At 34.4% G+C, this 10,217-nt stretch overlaps 1 long non-coding RNA gene across 1 annotated transcript; it reads right to left on the reverse strand.

Moving 5' to 3' along the window:
- Window positions 1-1,035: 1,035 nt before the first annotated feature.
- LOC110632532 (uncharacterized) lies at window positions 1,036-2,722 on the reverse strand. Its single transcript, XR_002490674.2, has 2 exons — window positions 2,251-2,722; window positions 1,036-1,226 (listed from the first exon to the last, which is right to left on the reverse strand). It is a non-coding gene; the product is annotated as an uncharacterized LOC110632532 (long non-coding RNA).
- Between the last annotated feature and the right edge of the window lie 7,495 nt (window positions 2,723-10,217).

Raw genomic sequence — 10,217 nt, forward strand, 5'->3', positions numbered from 1 at the left:
AAGACAATTCAAAAATGTTTTGTTCCTTGTAGTTTTTAATTTCTGAGCCGGTTAGGGCAGAGGAATCTTGAGTTGGTTGATTCGAAGCAAGGACAGATCTAGAGAAGCAGGCTCTGGTTGAAACAGGAGTATGAGGAAAAAGAACCTCTCCATCGTTTCACCTATGGCAGACAAAAACTAACCATAATTAAGAACTCAATTAGAAAGATAAAACAGACCAAAAAATAGCATTGTGTTTATGTATATATAAGAAAAAATAAAATAAAAAAGGGCATTTCTGCTACAAATGGATGTAGATTCTAAACACATTGAACTTGGAATGAAGAAATTGAGGATCTGTGTTTCTTTACCAATTAAGCTGACATTTATTTACTAGAATGTTAATAAGTTCTTGAAATACAATAACACAAAAACTGAGTCTAATATTAAGCATACAGATAAGCCATATAATAGATACATCATAGTTCACATTTATCACAGGCAGGGTAAGAGGGAATCCCTGGCGTCAATGGTGATGTTGACTAAACTGTATAACAGTAAATAATGAGAGAGAGAATCAGACCATTAAAGACATTCAGTGTTGCATATGGCTCAGGCTCATAAATTAATGACAGAATGAGTGAAAAGGGGAGGGACGCCACTCTACAGCACAAATTAAGGGCACCCCCTAACCTCCCCGCACGCATCAATTAAAAGACCCATCACGTTTGTCCTCTTGGTGACGCTCTCTCTCATTTACCTTTTCAATCACCTGTTTTTTACCTCTCCAATGTCTGTTCCTTTCCTTCATGGAAGTCGAAAAACAACAGCTTCCTTGTTAAAGAAAGCATTTAATTTTTCCCAATAAACGAAACCACCTGCAATTTTTTTTTTCTTGTGTATTTTTTCACATTATCACCATTTTGAAAACCATACAAAATTTTAAATAATAAACTTAAATTATCAAACTTTCCCCTCACATGCTAAGGAATTAATAGAGATTTTCTCATGACAGAATGCAGACTCAAGGCAGCAAACTTGTGCAAAGATTCCAGAAACACAATATCGTAGTTTTATGTACAAATTAAACCACATTTATAGATAGATTGTCATATCAACTAATGGGTTCGCCATTGTACTAAATTACAGCTGCGAGATGTTCTTTAAATTCACCTTTCTTTAAGCAACAGGGCTAGAATGAAGCACAAACTTCAAAAAAGGTAATCTTGGTATCCATCTATCACATCCTGAAATATAAGCAAGTTTTTAAGATAAATAAGGATATTCTAGTTAACACAAGAAAGCCATTATTTTGCGCATACAAAGCCTGATCAGTATATATACAATAGAACCCTATTAGATACAGATATTATTCCAGTAATTCCAAAACCCGATGAGTTAAGAGTTGAGCAAAAGATCTCCTCAACCATGCAAAGGACACATATGAGTTGACCATAGAGCACAGATCCAAGCTTTAACATAAAAGCACCAAGATGATAAAAGAGGGAAAAAGCAGCAAAAAAATAAAGGAAAAAAAAAAAGAAGGAGATTATGCAGCTCCAACAATCCACCCACTACTACTCACAACAAAAGTAGTAGGAAAAGATGAAGAGACAAGTATAAAACCAGCTGCTACCAATGTAAAATTTTAAACACACAACAAAACTTTAGTTTGTGTAAATAGTCCATCCATATCAATCCAATACACAAATATTTCAGCATCAAAATGAATATAAATTAAAAAAAAAAAAAAAAGACTCCACCTTTGAAACCAGTGCTAGAAATTTCTTGATAAAATGATATGAGCATCCTCCAAGAGAGAGAGAGAGAGACTGTTTTTATGTAGGTTCTATATCTTGAAGCAGGAAACCCTAGGGATAGAAGTAGTAGTAGTAGTAGGAGTCAGGAAGAAAAGAAGCCAATTAGACAGATCAGGAAAGAAAAGAAACGGACAGAGAAGATTCTTGAAGGCATGATGAATAAAACCAGTCCAATGATGAAGCTGAAAGAGAGTTAGATAGACTGACAGAGAAACACAAAACCCTGATCCATGAAATTTAGGGATAAAAATTAAAAGTGTAATGATGATCCTTTCCCTTTTACAGTCAGAAAAAGAGTGGGAAAAAAAAACAGCAGTCAAAATCTTTCATCATTACACCAATCTGCTCTTGCCCAACAACCTTAATTTTTCTAATGACCAAAAAACCCTTGTGTAAAATAACATTCCAATGTCAACATTCAACTCTGTATGCATCAGATCTAACAACTCACCTTTTGAGATTGTCGAGACCGAAAATTGGCATACCGGATAGAGATCAGCTTGAAAGGAAGCAGCAATTGGGGGGAATGAAGCCTGGTCCGACGTCACTAGCTCATGATTAATTATATCTCAACAAAAATAAATCAATTCAGAGATAAAAATTATAGATCTAGTTAGTGGCCTCGAGCCAGACGACATTCCCCTCAAAAGATATATAGCTTCTCAAGAACCCAATTAACCCAAGGACTGGTTTCGAAAGAGATGGGGAAGGAGAGAAAAGAGGGGTGAGAGAGAGAGAGAAAGAGGTTTAGCATGATCTTAGTGAATGAGAAATAAGCAAAGAAAAGAAAGAGATAAAAATGCTAGGGGGAGGAGGGATAAAGGGTAAAAAGGACAAAGAAAGCAATAGAAGTAGCAGAGCACACTGATCAGTGCCTTGGGTTCCAGAAAAAATCACCACCACCCCCATGTCTCTCTCTATCTCTCTCTGTTATCATATCTCTTCCTTCTCGACCATGCAATATATATATAGAATTCAGACCCCTTGCTTTCTTCGTTTGCTCTTTACACTTTGAAATCAAATCTGATTGATTAATTAATTTTTATCGTGACCTAATCACACCATCATCCTATTTAAGTGGTTGATTATATTTTGGCAAAATATCATATTAATTAGCGATGAAAAATTTCTTAAAACATTTTCGATTCAATTACTTATGTAAATCATTCCTACAATATACGTACCAAAAAAAAATATATTTATATCATGTATCACACGTTCATAGAAATGAGGTTTAATCGTAAAACATAATTTTAACTGCATAATTCATTTGCCATAATTATGTTTTATCTTTATCATGATGATCATGATAATAATTTTCTTATGTTAGCTTTAAAAAAATCTTATATTAATGTGTGATTGTTACGGCGTTGATGGTACAGCCAAGCCAAAAATGAGTCATAGGATTAGTTGAGCTAATTCACCGGCCTACATGGGAAATTTTTCATTTTTTATTTTTTGAAGGGGGAGGGGGGTGGGGGTTGGCCAATCAATTTTTCAAGAAATACTAAATTTCATTATAGTGTGAATTTTGTTAAAGTAACCTATAACAGACTTTTAAGACTAGATACTTGAGAATATACTAGTTAGACACCCCAGGTGCCTATGAGGTATATATCTGTGAGGCATAAAGCTAACGGGCAAGCATGAAAGCTAGTAATACATGTCAGGCATAAAGACAGAAGAATAATCATATCAGACATACATTATCTATCAATGATCATCCATGAAGTAGGCTCGAAAGCCATGGGTAGTACTGTATCTGTGGTCCCTAATTGGCATGCCAATCGATCTAACTTATACACTAATGTCTAGGCATACACGGGCAAATTAGAATGATTATGCATTTATAAGTCTCATTATTTCTTTCCATGTGCCATTCATGCTCATAGTATTTTCAATCCATTTATGATGGGAACATAAGTCCCAATTACATATTCATGTGGTATATGTGTTCATCAAACCATTTATGTTAAGTACCCATCACATTTCAAGTCATTTTGTGAAAGTTTAATAAATTTCAAAATTGATGCTTTAACTTTCCCTAGCAATTTGGCCAAGATGTAGGATCAATTTGACCTCATTTTTTTATGAAAGTTATTCCCTTATGTGTTAACTTTAATTTCCTTTTTGAATAATTTAATTTGAAGTTTTGCAGCTCTAGTTATAGTCAAATTACTAAGTGTTGTTCTAGGGTACTAAATCCTACTCTTTCCTTGTTTTCTAGAATTTCATCAAAATTTTCAACTAATATTCGAGCACCTTAAGCTCAGAATTGGCCTCAGGTCCCGAAAAAAAAAAGTTTTAGGCCTTTATCTTAGGTTTCCAAATCTTTTTGAATCACTTCAATTGGAGTTCTGTAGAGAAAGTTATGGCCTGATAACCATTTTGAGGTCATAAGGCAAATTTGCTAGATTGCAGGAATTCCAACATTTCCATTTCTAACTTGTTCTAACAATTTCCCTAAGTTGCCTTAAGATCTGAGTTCTGGTCAAAACACAGAAGTTGTAGTTCTATGTCTTATGAGAATTTTGGCTTTGAAATTACTATATTTGCAATTTTGTAGATTGATTTATGATATTTTTGCCAAAACTGGTCGAGTACCTAAATGATCAAGATTTCAGATTTAGTCCAGAACCAGGACAAGTTTTCTAAACCAAATTTTTCTAGCAATTTAGTTGAGTTAGGGTCATAATTTAGCTCTAAGTTCTTCATATGAAATGTTCTCCTATGTCTCAGGTTTCCATAGGTTTAAAAATCAGGTTAATTAGAGTTTCCTAGAGTGAGTTATGCTTATTTTACCAATTACTGTTCATATGGTCATTTTTTAGGTCCAGAATGTGCCATTCCGGATTCAAACATAATTTAGGGTGACTTATGGTCATTTTCCGAGCAACCTACCTTCATGAATTTCTAGCATTATGTCTTAGGTTTCACCTCCAATTGCCCAAACACCAATTGGAGCTATATAGCTCAACTTATAGGCATTTAAACCCATTGGACGCAAGCTGTCCAGATTCACAACCAAATGCTCATTGTCATTCACATAAATTCTCTCACCAAACCATCATCAATCCTCATTCAATGCCTACCAATTGGTCACTATTTGACCCCATGAACATTAATTGTATATCATAGTATAAACTCCCAATTTTTCAAAACCCTAACTTCCTCATATTCTTAAATTCATATAATTGCATGCCAAGTCAACATATAATTCATGTAAACACATCAGACAATACTAGTAGGCATGTTCAATTTTAACTAAACACATCAAACCCTAATCCCCTAAGCTGGTCGAATTTTTCCTTCCTCTATACATGCATGTTTCTTTCATTTCTCAATCAAAATCCTCGTAATTAAACTTAATTTCAAGAATTGAAGAAGAAGGAAAGCTAGATTAAGCACTTACCTCACTTGATCAATTTTCCTAGCTTCCAAAACTTTAATTTCCTTTCTTCTTTTTGCTACCAATATTCTTTTCAAGCTCAAATAACAAGTTTTTGTTCTTGTGGTTATGAAAAATATGGAAGAAACTAAGGAAAAATGGAGCTTTGGAAGGTTAACCATGGTGGAAGGGAATAGGGAGAGTGGTCCGGCCAAGCTATTGAAAAGTATTAAGAAGATTGAATGTTAAACGAATAAATGGAAAAGGTCCTAATGAACTAAATGGTTCCTAAAGATCAACGAAAATGTGCAATGACTCAAACTTAATGAAAAATGCATTTCTTTATAATACTACACACATGAAATGTGACACCCCCTTACTAAGTAGGCTATACATTCTACTGTTTCGGTGACTAGCATTTGTCCGGACAGTCAGAATATCTAGAATTATATCTATGTCATCTAGAAAAGCCATAAATAAAGATTAATAGAAATCACATGAAAGAGAAATGGAAATAAGAAAAACAAAGCCTAATCGATTAAATGAGCCGGGGTCCCGGCGATGGGTGACTGACCCGGGAAGTGACTGCGAGCTCAGTTACTACCCTAAATTCGTGTCGGACCCTATGACACCCTGGTCCAAGGAATAATTGTGAAACCATTGGAAACTAGAAAACCATGGAAATAAAAAGAGAGCAAGTTCAAATAATGGAATCAATATTTAAAGAGTTATCAAGTACTATTAGAAAGATAGATTGAACCGACGAGGGGCATTTTGGTCAATTCCCTCCTAGAGATGACTTTTGACCTAAATTTCCATTAAAATATAGAAAATTAAAATAATTAAAAATGAAAAGATGTGTAGTAAAAAGAAAATGAAAGAAAAGAATTCAAAATTTAAATTGAATTATGATATAATGATGACATTAGCATGACATCATAAAAGAATTATAAATTTAATTTATTAAATTTTAGAGATAAATATGGTTATAAAGGAACAAAATTAATTAAAATAAAAACAATTTATCACTTCTTCTTCCCCCAAAAGTGTCGGCCACCTTAACTCTCTCTCTCTTCCTCACCATTCCACCATTGATGCCCAAATTCAAGCTTCTAAACCCCAAAATTAAACCTTAATTTTTAAAGCCACTCCATCAAAAACCTTTAATTTTGGTCTTGACAAGAAGATTAGAAGAAAGAAATTTAAGAAAAATTGAAAGAATTGAAGAGTGGAAGAGGCTTCGTAGAGGTAAGTGATCTCCCAAGCCATCTCTCTTCTTTAATCTTATAAAACATGTAGAATTAAGTTGAATTGGCATGAAAAAAATTAAGAAAATGATGGAATATGGAAGTGGCAAATTTCGGCCAGCCTTGGTATAGTGAGGTTTTGATGTGCTTTAATTCAATTAAACATGTATTGAAGAATAAATGATTAAGTACATGTGATTAGTATACTTGAATGACATGATTTTGCATGAATTGGGAAAAAGAGAATTTGGGTTTCGGGTGGAAATTAGGGTTTTGATGAAATGTTGACCAATTGGTGTTATTATGCCTAATTTTGATTATTTGGTGCATTTTGAGTTGAGAATTAACATGAATTGATGAATGGAATTGAGTGAAGTGATGGTTATTGAATTGTTGAATTCAGGACCAATGAGTCTAACAAAGTTAAATGGCCATAAGTAGAGTTGTGTTACTCTAATTGGTATGAGACCAATTAGAGATGAAACTAGGGTCTTAACTTCACATTTTTCATGAAGAAACCTTACTCAAAATCTGACCATAAGTTTGCCTAAAATTGGCTTGAATCTGGGTGACCTACTATTGGACCTGGAAAAATGACAAAATGAACAGTATATGTTCAAATGGCCATAACTCACTCTAGGAATGTCAGAATGACCTGATTCTTGAACCATTGGAAAGGTTAGACATAGGAGCACAGTTTTTATGAATATCATGAGCCAAAATTCTGGCTCCAACCCAACCAAATTCCTAGAAGAATTTAGGTCAACAAAATTGATCAGAACCAAAATTGACCTGAAATCATGGACAAATGGCCATCCGACCAAATTTGGAAAAAATGCAATAACTTGGGCTACAAAACTGCAAATGTAGTGAAACTAAATCCAAAATTTTTATAAGACCTAGAACTGAAATTTTTTTGCCCAAAATCCAGAATGTAACATCCCCACTGTATGTAATCTGTACGTTCTGTTGCTCCAGTGGCCAAATATCAATCCAGGCAAGTCAGGATGTCTGGAACTATACTTCGGTGATAGTGAACAGACATATAATGATGAAATAAATAAAAAGAAAATACAAGAAAAATCAAAGAAAAGTGAAAGAGAGAAAATGAAGTTAAGTTAAGCAGTACACATGCTATGGGTAATCAGATCTTTGGGAAGGCTAATTCTGAGCCATGGGAACCCTTGGAATTTAATTTTGAGATGTAAGTAAAGGTCTATTGAAATATAATTAATACTAGAATTATCAAAGAAAAATTAATAAATTAATACAAAGAAAAACAAAAAAGTTGAGAAACAGACAAAAATCGGTGTTACTGAAAAATCGAAAATATAACCCGAAGTGGGGTATTTTGGTCATTTGACACCTAGAGTTTCCTTTTGACCTCAATTTCCATTAAAAATAAATGATATTGCACTTAGAAAATGTCATGAAAAATTAAATTGTGACACATTATGTAAATAGTGAAAAAGGGAAGATAAATGTATAAATAATGAAACTTGAAATAATTAAACATTTAACTTAAAGTTAGTACTCCACTAACTCAAACCTTTGGACACCTATCTAAGCCATTTGTGGGTAGAATCACCATCTTTAACATTGAAAGAAAAACTAGCCGAAGTGAATCACCATTGAAAGAAATCCATAGCCGGCCATGGAAGGACCTCCAAGCAACCCCATTCCAAGCCTCCTTTTCACTTGATTCCTTCATTAAAGCTTGACTACTTACCTTGGGGAAGATATTGGCAATAAGAAAAACAAGATTTGGTGAAGTTTTGATAAGCTTCAAAAGTGGTAAGTGTCCAAAACCTCTCCCTTGCTTTAGTAAATCTTGTGTTTAGGTTGAGGTGAGTATTTTGGTGAAGAGAAATGAAGAAATCTTGAGAAATGAAATGGTCCATTTTTGGCAGCCATGATTATGTGTTGTATTTGAGTTTTTCTTACCTTTAACGGATGGAAATTATGGTTGATTAACTCAAATGGAGGATATAGTAAGTTAAAATCTAAGTATGTGCATGTAGTGCTTGAATTAAGGGTGTGAAATGGAACCTTAATGCTTTGGGCAAAATGCCATGTTTGGCAGCCTATTAAATCATGAATTTGTGTGTGAATATGTATTTTATTAATGAAATATGCTAGTGTTAAATTGTGGACAGCATCTGTAAGTGATATTGAAGTATGATTATATTGAAGTGTATGTGTAATATTGACATTAAGATGAATTTTGGTGGAAGTGAATGTTGAACTTAATGGTGAATTGTGTGCATTGAGCACTTAAATGTTCTGCCCAAAATTGTTGTTGGAATTGTGTACAATATATATATGGAAGTGTCATTGATTGAATATTGAAGTAATGAGGAGGAGAAGGAATATCAAATTGGAAGTGTATGTGCCTTATGCAGGTTATGTATTAAAGGCAGTACCTAAATTAGGTCATAAGTGCCAAATTGTGAACCCAATTGGTATGAGGCCAATGGAGGATGAAACTAGACACTAAATAAGCCAACTTTAATGTAGAAATGTTATTAAAATTCTGTCTAGAAACTGACCTTAAAAATGACCAAATCCGGAATAGTAACCTTGCAACCTAGATTTTTAACTATATGAATAGTAGTCATTAGGATGACCATAACTCACTCAAAATAGGTCCAATTGACCTGGAATTTTTGCCATGGTTAGCTTAGACATAGAGCTACAATTCTTATGAAGACACCAAAGCTCAGAAATGACCAAAACCAAGTCAAATAGCTTGCACAAGTTCGGGTACCAAAACTGCCAGGACTAAAAGTGACCTAAAATTGACCAAATTTTGCACTAAAGGTGCAATCTATCCAGCTTTAGTAAATTGACCATATCTTGGTCTATACAACTCGGAATGATCTGAAATTTTGCCCCGCGTGCAATAAGACATAGAGCTACAATTTTTCTTCTTTGACCAGAGGCTAAAAACCAAGAGAAATAGGACTTTAAGCTAGACCAATCTAGCACACCAAAAATTGAGAATTTGATATTTACATACAATGATGCTTGAAGCAATTTGGCAATGAATGCCAGCTTATAAAAATGGTAAATTGCACTATATTGGCAGCATGTTGAATTACAATATGTGACATGTTGATGCTAGAAACAACTTATCCATAGTACCTAAAAAGGTCAACATATGCATTGACTTATGAATTACATAATAGCTAGTAAACTCTACAAAATTGATGAATTGAACAATTAATTTATAATGTGCCCTAGTTTGCCTAGTTGACTAGTTTGGATAGGTTGGATGGAAGATACGGTTCATAAGGTTCATGAATGCCGCTGGTGCATTTGTTAGGCCAAAGGGCATCACTAGAAACTCATAATGCCCATATCGGGTCCTGAATGCAGTCTTTGGCACATCTGCATCCTTCACCCTCAACTGATGATACCCCGATCTGAGATCAATTTTGGAAAATACTCCTGCTCCTTTCAACTGATCAAATAGATCATCAATTCTAGGCAACGGATACTTATTCTTCACTGTCACTTTATTCAACTGCCGGTAATCGATGCATAGCCTCAAAGTGCCATCCTTCTTTTTCACAAACAGCACTGGAGCTCCCCATGGTGACACACTGGGGCGTATAAACCCCTTATCAAGCAACTCTTGCAACTGAGTTTTCAACTCCCTCAATTCAGTGGGTGCCATCCTATAAGGAGCAATGGAAATGGGTGCTGTACCCGGCAGTGTCTCAATAGCAAATTCAACTTCCCTTTCTGGTGGCAAACCAGGTAATTCTTCAGGAAACACAT

The sequence above is a fragment of the Hevea brasiliensis genome, chromosome 9 (genome assembly GCF_030052815.1).
Source record: "Hevea brasiliensis isolate MT/VB/25A 57/8 chromosome 9, ASM3005281v1, whole genome shotgun sequence".
NCBI classification, from domain to species: domain Eukaryota; kingdom Viridiplantae; phylum Streptophyta; class Magnoliopsida; order Malpighiales; family Euphorbiaceae; genus Hevea; species Hevea brasiliensis.